We start from the raw sequence: 12366 nt of genomic DNA, 5'->3' as shown, positions 1-12366 counted from the left end.
AAGCTAGAAAGTATAATGCTAAGCAAAATAAGTCAGTCAGAGAAAGATAAATACCATATGATTTTACTCATATGTGGAATTTAAGAAACAAAACAAATGATTATATGGATGATGTGGAGAAAGAGAGAGGCAAACCAAGAAACAGACTCTTGACTAGAGAACAAACTGATGGTTACCAGAAGGGAGGTTGGTGGGGGGATGGGTGAAAGGTGAAAGGGACTAAGAATACACTTATTTTGATGAGCACTGAGTAATATATTGAATTTTTGAATCACTATATTGTACACCTGAAACTAATAAAACACTGTATGTTAACTTCCCTGAAATTAAAATTTAAAAATATAAAGAGTGTTTAAACAAACAAAAAAACATGTATCTATTGACAATAGGTAAAATTGACAGGGCTGTATTTCAATAAAATTTTATTTATAAAAACACATGACTGGCCCGTGGGCCATAGTTTGCTGATCTCTGTTCTAGAGTAATAAAATCTCATAACTGTGGGGTGGGTACTGAGGAAAAATAGTATTGCCATTAGGAATTACTATAGGAAAAAAAGTGTTACCACTCCCAGCCTCTCTTGTAGAAGCTTGTGTACAACTTTTGGGACTTGTCCTTAAATGGAAGAGGCATGCTAGTCTTTTATAGGTCTCCATCCTTCCTGTTCAGTAGAATGACTGGAGCTCTTGCAGCCATCTTAGACCAGGAAATTACTTTGAAAAATTGAAGTCACACACAGTGAGGCAACAAGGTAGGAGGAGCCTAGAATCCTCACCCCATGAATCACCGTACTAACCCCAAGCTAATTTCACCAAATTTCTTGAAAGAAAAAAATTAACTTGTCATATTAAAAACATAATGACTTTTATTTTGGTGCTTTCTATTACTTTGAGCTCACAGTTGAACCTAGTTCCAACTACTAAAGGCTTAAAGAGTTAGAAACTACCTCTGCTTCCTAAAAGGATTCAGATAGATGTTAGGGACATCCAATATCCAACTCTATGGACATCATCATCCAAATCTGTGTGTGTGTGTGTGTGTGTGGTGTGTGTGTGTGTGTGTGTGTGTGTGAGATTAATAGCATTTCATTACTATATTTGATCTTAGCCTAAAGGCTGAATACTGATTATAGCACTTCATCTAATTTAATTGGCCTTTTGATCTAGAGTCTACAACTACTGGAGTTCATATCTATAAGAAAGATACAGGAAGATACATTCCCTGATTAATCAATCCTTTGTAACTTTTAAAAAATATCAAATATCATAAACATAGGCAGTACCATATAGAACTGTTTATTAAATCCCTGTTTTGTCCAAGTCCTGATCAGTGTATACACAGTCTGTTGTGGGTTTCTCTATGGGTCCAGTAAGGAGAAGATTAGCTGGTGACTTCCTCTGCTCTACAGGACAGAAAAACAAAAACAAAAACAAAAACACACACACAAAACAGGCCCCTGGTGGGGTTCAGCTTTACCTTGACATGATTAGAATAATGTCTAAAGAGTTCTAAAAGTGTCACAAATGATCTCTAAATATTATGATTACTTTTGTTCTTGAAAAGACACAGGGTTACAGAGTCAGTATAGCATATCTTCTCCATAAGAGTACCAGGCATGAAGCAGGCCTAATATTTTCATGACTCCCTGCCCCAAAGTATCTCTGTGTTCTAGAGTCACACTGGTATGTATTGAATATTTGTGTTCCCTTAAAATTCATATGTTGATGCCCTAACCCCAAATGTTGCTGTATTTGGAGATGAGGCCTCTGAAGACTTAAAGTTAAATAAGATAACAAGGGTGGGGCCCTGATCCTATAAAATTAGTATCTTTATAAGAAGAAACGCCAGAGATATTCCCATTCCCTCCCCTCTCCTCACACAGGCACTGAGGAAAGGTCATGTGAGGACATAGCAAGAAGGTGGCCATCGGCAAGCTGGGAAGGGAGTTCTCACCAGAAATTCAATTGGCCACACTTTGATCTTGGACTTCCAGCCACTAGAACTGTGAGAAAATAAAGTTTTTTAGTTTAAGCCATGTAGTCTGTGGTATCTTGTTATGGCAGCCTGAGCAGCCTATACACACTCCAAAAGGGTGGTGTGGAAAAGAAGGTCCTGCTTCAGCATCATCTTCCAATTACCCTCTGATAATATCCACTTCAACACTGACATAATCGTAAGCTGGTTTCTCATATTCAGGACCTGCTTGAAATTTCAACTTAACCTCTTGCTCTTATGGGTGATTTGGAGATTCTGTGCTGGGGTGCCTTCTGACTGCAACTCCTATGACATGCAGAATGACCAACCATCCTGAGTTGCCTGGGACTGAGGGATTCTCAAAACTCAGGACTTTTGGTACTAAAGCATGGAGAGTTCCAGGCAAACTTGGACAAGCTGGCCATCCTAGATGGGCAATGCTTTCTATTTCCCCCAGTATTGCTCCTTCTATAGCTCCAGACTTTCTGATAATCCACACCACATAAACCCTCTCAGTTGGGAGTCCCATTTTCCTTCAAGGAAGGGAAGTCAAGGAAGTCCTCTTGGGCAAGAGTCAAAACAGCCCCAGGCCAGCTCTCTCATTCTTGCATGTGGTACACATTTGGTGCACGAGAAACACTCGAACATCATTTGCCCTGACAGACTATAGGTGTGACAGCTGATCCCAACATAGCAACTCTTCTTTATTCCTCTGTCCAAACTTCTCACTGACCTATTTCTCCTACCTCAGGATTTCTCAGATGTGAGTCAGGCACTACTGTACTTCTCAAAACCCAAAGAGGACATAGTAAGTTCTCTAAGTAGTGCCATTGGAGCCCCACTCGGTAGACTTCATGGGTAGTGAGGAAGCATAACAATGGCTCTCTCCAAAACTTCTCCTCATGAAATCACCTCTTTTATAATCTTCTAAGCCTTGAAATGGGTGACAATCTCCAATAATTGAAAAGCCAATTTTTGGACTGTGGCTACCAAATGGAGCAAAACTGACCAAGAGCCCCAGAGGCTACACTCTGAAATCTTCTGCTGCGTTTGCACCAAGGGCCAAGTTTTCCATAGGCTGTTCCAGCTAGTGACTGAACGCAGCAGAGATAATGAGGCAGGTACCCTCCTAGGAGGACTCCTCTGACGGCAACTTCAGCTTGAGCATTCCCAAAAAGCCTTGCCAAATCTTCCTTAGACTGTTCAGCAGTCTGAGACACTTCCACCAACCTCCTCCTACCTCCTTCACTGAGTTTCAGACCCACACCAGTGTGATGGCTCTCTCGGCCTTCCATGGCTCCCTCTCCTTTCTCTCTCACAACTGTTTTCTCTAACAAAATTCTTGCACATAAGATGTTAATCTCATCTTAACAACTGCTTCCCAGAGGGCCCAGACTAACATAAAGATATTTCTATTGAGGGGCACCTGGGTGGCTCAGTCGGTTAAGCATCTGACTTCGGCTCAGGTCATGATCTCACAGTTTGTGGGTTCAAGCCCCGCATGGAGCTCTGCACTGGCAGCTTAGAGCCTAGAGCCTGTTTCAGATTCTGTGTCTCCCTCTCTCTCTCTGCCCTCCCCCACTCACACTCTGTCTCTTTCCCTCTCTCAAAAATAAATAAACATTTAAAAAAATTTTTTTAAAAGGTACTTCCTTTGAAAACATGCACCTTGTCAGAACTTCACTTAGTGTTTCGTAGTTGTTGTATTATAATGCTGCAGGCAACACTCCCAGTCCAGTGTCCAGTTATGCTACTAATCACAGGATGAACAAATGACACGGTAAGAGGGAAATCTATGGGATTTTACATTTCTTGTTGTTCAGAACACTCTCGGTTTTGTCAAAACACATGTCTAATTTGTAGGAGGATAAAGCTGAAATTTTGGTAAGAATTATCATAGTGGGTGCTCAATGCGTGAGTGGGAACATTGTATATGCAAATCCATTTGAGTGGGCAACTGGTCTCATGCCAGGACTTAGGTGAAAAAGTTGTTACCTGCTATTTTGGAACTTCAAGGAAACTTCAACCCCAATATCCCCCAATGTCAGCATTTTCCCTTATTCCCCTATATTTTACATTTTCTTCCTCCCCAAACCCTTCATTCTTCTCTTCTATGTTTTCACTGTATTTCTTGTGCCACTGCTTAAGAGGTCACTAAAAAGCAACAGTGGGAAGTAGAATACAGAAATAGAGAATGAAACCTTTATTTTGCACAGTCTAAACCTGATAAATAGCTTAAAGCTGGACCCCAAAGAAAGCAGAATAAAAATAGCTTTTTATATTTGTTCTCCAGAATTTCAAGTGCCCCAAATCCTTCTCTCCTCTTTCTCTTAGAAGAAAAAGTTCTGATTGTAGTATATTTTTATACAAAGGTGTGTGAAAAACATCAATACCAAAACTGTATTTTGATAATATCCTGACAAAAACCAATGCTTTTCCAAACAGAATTCCTGTAATTTGTGTCAAGGACTGTCATTTGTCAAAATGTGGCAATATGCCTTTGTCTTCATTATTGCAAGCAATTAAAAAAGGTTTGCTATGGTAAATCTGTTTATTCCCTACAATAAGAGGTTTTGTAGCAGATATGGAAAATAAAAAGAGAAGAAAATAAAAGAATTAAATGGCCACTCTTCAAATATTATCATTCTTAATTCTGATATATTTGTTTAGTCCTTTTTTTTTCTATACATAATTTATTTTTACAAAAATATTGCCTCGCCCCCATGATATCCAGCACTGGGCTCTGACCTTCACTGAGGACACAGTGACCCTGGGACCTTTGACACCCAGGGGTCTCTTAATTCCTATTCTAGGGAGGTGTTGGCATGTGTGTGGCTATTTCCCCATCTGGTGGCTCTCTGTAAAAAAAGAAAAACAAAACAGAAAACAGAAAAAGACCTCAGTGGCTACTCACACTTTAGTATTTGAAGGCTGGTTATAGTTAAGGTCGACATAAGATAAAAGTACTGGTTCTGAGTCATATTCTAAAGAAATGGAAACCAGGAGAAACAACTGATTTAGTGGAAAATCCAAGATAATAGTTGTCAGTCCTTTATTAAGGCCAGAGCGATTTGACGATGGTGACAGTCCTCGAGTGGTCTGAACAGTCTTGATTTTACAAGTGCCTGACAGGAGTTAAAATATTTCCCAGCGCCAACAGTCAGTGCCAATCCCCACAGTAAATCTGCAGTCGAGGTCAGCAAGAAGCCTCCATGTGCAGACTCAAGGGGTAGGAGTCCAAGTGAGATCCAGGACACTGGGTTAGCTTAGGTGATCCTAGCACATGGTTCGGTCTGTGTCCACTGCAAAGACCATGATGGCTTGGTACTAATCCCTGGGCAACAATGCCAAGCTGAAGGTGAACGCCCTTGCCAAAGTGGCCTGCCAGGATGCAAGCACCAGAGATTTTGCTAAAAGGAAGCATTACAGAGATTTAAAAGACAGGCTTCGCAGCCAAAATGAGGGGGTCAGACCAGTTCTAATACAAGCTGTATGATCTTTGACAAATCATTTGCCCTCTGCTACCCTTAATCTCTGTGATGGAAACTATAAAATTTCTTCCCTCTCGGCCTGTTGGGAAGAAACGATTCAAATGGGACGGCAATGCTGATGTTGAGCACAACACATGACATTTAATTCGCGTTACAAGAACGCGGTAGTGAATAAAACCCAACCTTTCCCCGCCACCGTCTCTATCGCACTCGCTTCCGGATCCCCTTCACCTCAGCCGAACACGAATCCCTCCGCGCTAACGTCATTTCCGGGAGACTTCGGTCGGAACTCCTCGAAATACCCGGATGCAATAACATGGCTGCCATCAGTGAAGGACCGCAATGGACTTCGAGTCAAGAGCTGCCTGGAAAGCGCTCAGAATTGGGGCTTTAAAAAGGCTTGTCAAAGTAAAAAAGATGAGATTACTGGGCGTCAGGGCACTACAAAAGATCTAAGATATGTGCCTCCGCGCTTCATGTTAACTTGCCGCCAAGTTTTTCTAAATGAGCCGCTCCTCTTGGCAGGGTGGGGCATCGTTTCTTACCCAGGCCTTCCTTGTGTGCCTTGTGTGCCGGGTTTTGGTTTCTGTCACTCAGCGTAGTCTGGAGATGGGCGGGCAATGCGGGAGCTAGCCCGGAAGGAAGGGGTGGGCGGGAGGCGAGGACGGAGAGTGTCGGGGCACGCTGGGAAATTGCGGGCCGCAGAGGTTTGCGGCGCCCCACTAAGTGCAGGAGTCCTCCAGCTGCCGTTGCCCATTGGAGTCTGGCTCCTGGTCGTTTTGCCCGACATGCATCTTGGCCGTGGGACTCTCACATTTGGCCGTCGGGCTGTTCCCTGCAGACCCAACCATTCTGAGCTTTAGACTTTGACCCTCAGTATCCACGATGTGTATAGTGCAGCATGTGATTGGTTTTTAAAAATCCCAAACATAAGCAAACTAATAATCTTAGTTTAAAGTTTCAGAATTAATGGGGGGACCTAACATGTTGAATATTGGTTTATTTTTCTTTTAAGGCTTAAATTTGGATAACATGTTAGGGCTTGTGAAATTTTTTAACAAAAGCATTCTTACACTAATGAGTATGAGAAAATTAATATTTAAAATATTCAGAAAATTGTTGCACTTTGCTACTGCAGTTCTCATGATGAAACAGAAAGACACCAGAATTGTACCTCATGATAAGACTTTAATTGCGAGAGGCTTCTGCAAATACAATTATTCTAAATATAGATATATTCGTTTAAATTAGTTCTCCCCAGTTTTTTGTCTTCAAGTGAAACTGGAACAAATGTGAGTTGATTGGTTAACATTTTCTAGTAATTAAAATGACTTTGTAACTGTTTAACTATATCTGTTGCATTCAGAATCTCAGTTGAAACTATTTTCACTTCTCTGAAATATGTAATGAACTCATGATGTAAAATATACATATAGAATGTTACTGTTTTTATAAAAAAATATAGAAACTAATATGTAAAGCAGGTTGACTATATAACACAGTGTGTTATAATTTAGATTTTCACTTAAACTCCCCAAATTAGAAGAGCTGACCAGAAAGGCTTAAAAAAGAAATGTAGACATTTATCCAATCTCTAAACATGCCATTGTTTGAATAGAGTACAAATGACATTAGAAAGCATCTGGGAGGGGTGCCTGGGTGGCTCAGTCGGTTAAGCTTTTGACTTCGCTCAGGTCATGATCTCACGGTTCCTGGGTTCCAACCCTGTATCGGGTTCTGTGCTGACAGCTCAGAGCCTGGAGCCTGTTTCAGATTCTGTGTCTCCCTCTCTCTCTGCCCCCCCTCCCCTCGTGCTCTGTCTCTCTCTGTCTCAAAAATAAATACCCCCCCCCAAAAAAAAGCACCTGGGATTTACTTTTACAATTATATACTATATTCAAGGCACTGAGATGATAATGAATGAGAAGGTGCTTTACAACATATAAAGGAATATATTGATCATGAACAATTAGTACAGAGGAGTACTCTCACTCTTCTGACCAAATGTCTTCCTATGGTAGGTACATTTTAACCTCCAAAACTTATGGTTCTTATACAAGTATTAATATACATGGTTGTAATAGTATTTTATAGAAAGCAAGAATAAATGAATTGTTTATTCATTTTGAATATTTTTTCCTTGCTTATATATATGTTGTTTCAAGCTGTATTTATAAATGCATTTGTACACATCAGAGTCCTTAGTAACTTGATAATCATAGTTGGTGTCAATTATTTTTTTGTTTGTTTTTTTGCAGGTAGGTCTACTGGGTTCTTAGCACAGTACCATATGGACCTGGACAAAGCGTTGTTGAGGTGGAAATTTTTATTGCAATAATCAGCTCAAATATTTGACCGGTCTATTTATTTTCCAGTATTTTAGTTAAATAACTAGATGTGAACTTCATATAGTGAGCAATATTTGTAGGATATTGGTCACTTTAAATTTCCTATCAAATGTAAAGTTTGATCTCAAATAGTTTTTGGCACTTATCCATATGCCAAACTCTGTGTTAAGTCCTATACATATATTATCTTACTTAGTACAGTATCATGAATTAGGTTTGTTAAACTGTTTTTTAAAGATGGAGAAACTGAGTCAAAGAGGGATAAAGTTCCTTGTCTGTGGTTCCAAAACTAGAACCATATTCTAGAGCCTTTCTTTGCAAATACCTGAAGACTTTGGTAGAAGAATAAGAATAGAACTCAGAACCTGGACTCATACTACCTACCCTGCTTTGTAAATTAGGGCAAGTCATTTAACCTCTCTGAATTTCATTTTCCTCCCCTATAAGAAATGAACACTTTCAACTATTATATTTTATTGAATTTTGCATCATCAAGAATCCTTAAGAATGCCTTCACCATTGTCTTCCATATTTTTTCCAAGCTTCTGACACCTGTTCCTTGAGTTTTGACGCACATGTGCAGGCAGTGACAGCTCTCCCTTGAGCACAGCTTGGTCTGACCATGTTGTGAGATGTGGCTGATTTCACAGCGTCAAAATGTAAGATAAGGTGCATCTTGGAATTGATAATATATACATAGTAGATGATCTCTGAGTTCCTTTCACCCCCATTTCTGTGACATCTGTGAGCATCTAACATTTTATTGCTGGTTTATGTATTTTTTAATGTGAATGATCCAACGTAAAACAAGCTTCTTGGTAGTGGAAAAGTAGGAACCATTCCTGTCTTTTTCATTTCTAAATCTTTGCTTCCCAGAACAATGCCTGGCAGGTAGTAAATGCCCAATAAATACTTGCTGAACAAATTAAGCAAATCTTCATTTCACATTACAAATGCAACTTTTTAAAAAATTGTGTTTGACTTGAATTTGACATAATATAGAGTGGTATCAACAGTGCAAAAATACTTCGCATTTTTTGCGAATTTTGGCGAATACTTGCGAATTTTGGCGAATACTTGGCATTTTTTGGCATTCAGGAGTATACTATTATAAATAACAGTGGTCATTATTTCCAAACATCTTTTCTGTGCATTGCTATTGGTTGTCATCAAATGTGGTACATTTTGTTCCTTGAAGAAGTATCGTAAAAACTGAAATGCTGGCATGTAGACAAGGAATCAAAAAGATTTTTTTTAGTTAGCAAAAGTATAGGGACATTGGTTAATATGTAGAGATTTTTATTTTAACAAAAGTTGGAAAAATGTTGTCTGATATCTTCATTAAATTTTTATGAGTGTTCTGGAGATGATTAAGCATACCATCCTTCTAAATATACAAATAGTATTAAATGTGTCTGAGTTATGAATGCTAAAAGTAAACTATAATTGAAAGACATTTTGAAACTGTGTGAACGGGCAGAAAAGTGTTCCAGTTATGAGATGGCTAAGTGTAAGATAATGTAACTAAAGAGATTATCCCAACTATATTTATAGTATGTCTGATGAGGTCTGTACTTTCAGTTAGAACCATGAAGGAGACACAGTAATCATTATAGAGTTGTAGACTATTCTTGGCAGATAATCAGCTAAGTGTTCTCCTGTGGCCAGAAAAACCAACAGCATGTGAAATATCATCAGAAAGGGATTTGAGAAAATTAACCCAAAATATCTTACCCTGAAGCAACACAGTGTTCTATCTAAAATGAGATATAGGCAGTTATTTTATATTCATGATGGATAGATCTAGAACATTCAAAATCTTTAATTCTATAACTATAATGACTATAGCTACAGTTTTCTTCACCTAATTCTGGAAAGCCTAGATGCCTGCATACCCAACTTTTAAAGACCATATGCATATAGGTAGTCAAATTTATATAACTACTAAAACCTCTGCCATTAAAATGAAACTCTGTATCACATCACAGCATATTATTACTGAATGAACATTAGCCACTAACTTCTCTGAATTTCCAACATCAGTTTGCTTTTCTCAGGGCATCTTTTCATAGAAAATACAGTTTTTATTCATTTATGAGTTAGAGCCTGTGCAGTAATGAGGAGGGAATAGTGTTCACTTAATTCATTGCACAGGCCATATAAATGTATACTTTCCTGAATCCCATAACTCAAAGCCCAAGGGCCCACAGGACATTATGAGTTCAAATAAAGTAATTAATTTTATGAGGTTTTTCTAGAAATTTATGTATATTGATTAAATACTTATTCCTCTACATTTTGAAGAACTGAAGGAGGGCTGATATTTATCATTAACTTTGAAGCAAATATATTCTTTGAGCTCAATACCTAAAGAATTTTTTAAAATACCTAATGCTAGTGACTTGTATCACCTCAAAAGAATGTTTTTCTTGAAAATTTCTATTATTTTCTTTTTGTTTTTAAAAAATTTTTTTGTTACCCTATAAATAAATCATAGTAGGCCTCTTATCCCTTTCCTGGGCTGCCAACTAGGTTGACCTGCCAACTATGACTTCATATGACTTCATCTAGAATAAGTCCTAGGATACATTCATCTTGTTTTGTATATTTTCTCCACATATTTAAGAATTTATGTCAAATATATATGACTTAGAAAATTTGACATTTGGTAAAATCTCAGTGAATCAAAGTAATAAAATCAGAAAGGCATGGGACACTTGAAAGTAACCCAAAAACAAAATTTTAAAACCTTCTCGGGTTGGGGTTCCCCAGGGTGGCTCAGTTGGTTTAGCATCCCACCTTGATTTCTGCTCAGGTCATGATTTCATGGTTCATGGGATCTAGCCCTGCGCTGTTAGTGCAGAGCCTGCTTGGGATTCTGTCCCTCCCTCACTCCTGCCCCTCCCCTGTTTGTGCACACACTCTCCCTCTCCCTCTCTCTCTCAAAATAAATAAGTAAACTAAAAAAAATACATTCTCAAGTTATTTACCTATAGCAAAAGTGGCTCTATAAGCATCACATTTAACCTGTACAACAAGTAAATTCTTTAAAAGTTTTTAGAAAATGAATATAAATGAAATGTTGTTAATTCATTATTGGTTTTAGTTTGCTTTATTGAAGGTAAAGAATTTTACAAATTCACGTAGCAAACTTATTTTTCAGATCCTGATTTTTTTCTCTTTGAGTTCTCATCCATGAGTTCTGCTAATACAGGGTATTCAGAAATGTTATCCTGCAAGTTGTTGAAGAAATATTACACCTCCTTTCTTATCTTTACTAGAAAATCATTTTTAAAAGTAATCTCTACACCATTGCAAAGCTTGAACTCACAGCCCTGAGATCTAGAGTCAGATTCTCCACCAGCTGAGCCAGCCAGGTGTGCCAGAAAATCATTCTTTATACTCAAAAGCTTAAGTCTTGATGACCCATTTTAATAGGCAGAAAATTCTTCTTATGCTCTGCCTCCCAATTTGGTGACTGTGAGAAGTCTCTTATTTAACAAATGACATTTATGAATGCCTGCCCAGGGTTGAGAGACAGACATGAAAAGATCACTGTATCTTGCAACAACCCTGAAAGTATCTATATGAGAGGGACATTTAAACATTTAAGTGTGATGAAGGATGGTCTGTACTGTGAGGAAAGTGTGTACAGGGTAGAGAGACACAGGTGATCCTTCCTGAGGTCTAGAGAGCATGCTAAAAGAGGGGAGAGTGTCTTCATAGAGTTGTGATACCTTGGATAGCCAAGCTCCTTTGAGGAAGCAGTCCAAACACTTTGGTGGCTGTGTTCCTCAACAGAGACAGTGTTAACATAGGATAGGACCGTTTATCACTGGACTAGACTCTCCTAAGTGATGTAAAATATTTAGGATTCTTGGCTCTATAGTCTTTTCCCACCAACTAGCCTCAGTCAGTATCATAAGGAGCAATTGGCTTCCTCACTCCTGGACACTAATCTTTATGCATGCTCAACACAGTCAGACTGTACCACTTTTAGACCCTTTCTATCCATGTGTGTCATTCTTATTCATTTCCTTTCATTCTCTGAAGACTTTGGTACCTGACTTGCAGTTTCTCTCCCTTTCCCATGTCCCACCTTTATGCCAGGTAATATAAAATTCCATGTGGATAACCCAGCCAGTATTCTGGCCTCTTGATTGCTTGACATCCTCAAATTCAGCGTCCTTTACATTTTCTATAAAGCTACCCACTCCGTGGACCTTGTCATCACTTATGTCAACTTCACCCTTAAAAGCTTAAAATAGGGGCACCTAGGTGGCTCCATCGGTTGAGTGTGTGACTCTTGATTTTGGCTCAGGTCATGATCTCACAGTTTCTGGGATCAAGCCCCATGTCGGACTCTGCACTGATAGCAAAAAAAAACCTGCTTGGGATTCTTTCTTCCTCTTTCTCTGCCCCTTCCCTGCTCACATTATCTGTCTCTCTCAAAATACACATTAAAAAAAAATCCTTAAACTCTTCAATATCTCTCTCTCCCTCCCTCTTTCTCTGCCATTTCCCCACTCACACTCTCTCTTTCAAAATAAACA

The 12366-nt window shown here is 38.9% G+C and overlaps 1 non-coding gene across 1 annotated transcript; it reads left to right on the top strand.

The window, feature by feature from the left end:
- The first annotated feature begins 4689 nt into the window (after positions 1–4689).
- LOC120230638 lies at positions 4690–4795 on the top strand. Its single transcript, XR_005528093.1, has one exon. It is a non-coding gene; the product is annotated as a small nucleolar RNA SNORD88 (small nucleolar RNA).
- The last annotated feature ends 7571 nt before the right edge of the window (positions 4796–12366 follow it).

The sequence above is a fragment of the Hyaena hyaena genome, unplaced genomic scaffold, assembly GCF_003009895.1.
Source record: "Hyaena hyaena isolate Hyena2069 unplaced genomic scaffold, ASM300989v1 scaffold_44, whole genome shotgun sequence".
Lineage (NCBI taxonomy): Eukaryota > Metazoa > Chordata > Mammalia > Carnivora > Hyaenidae > Hyaena > Hyaena hyaena.
Note: the sequence above shows the minus strand (reverse complement) of the source record. Positions and strands in the feature narration are given on the sequence as shown.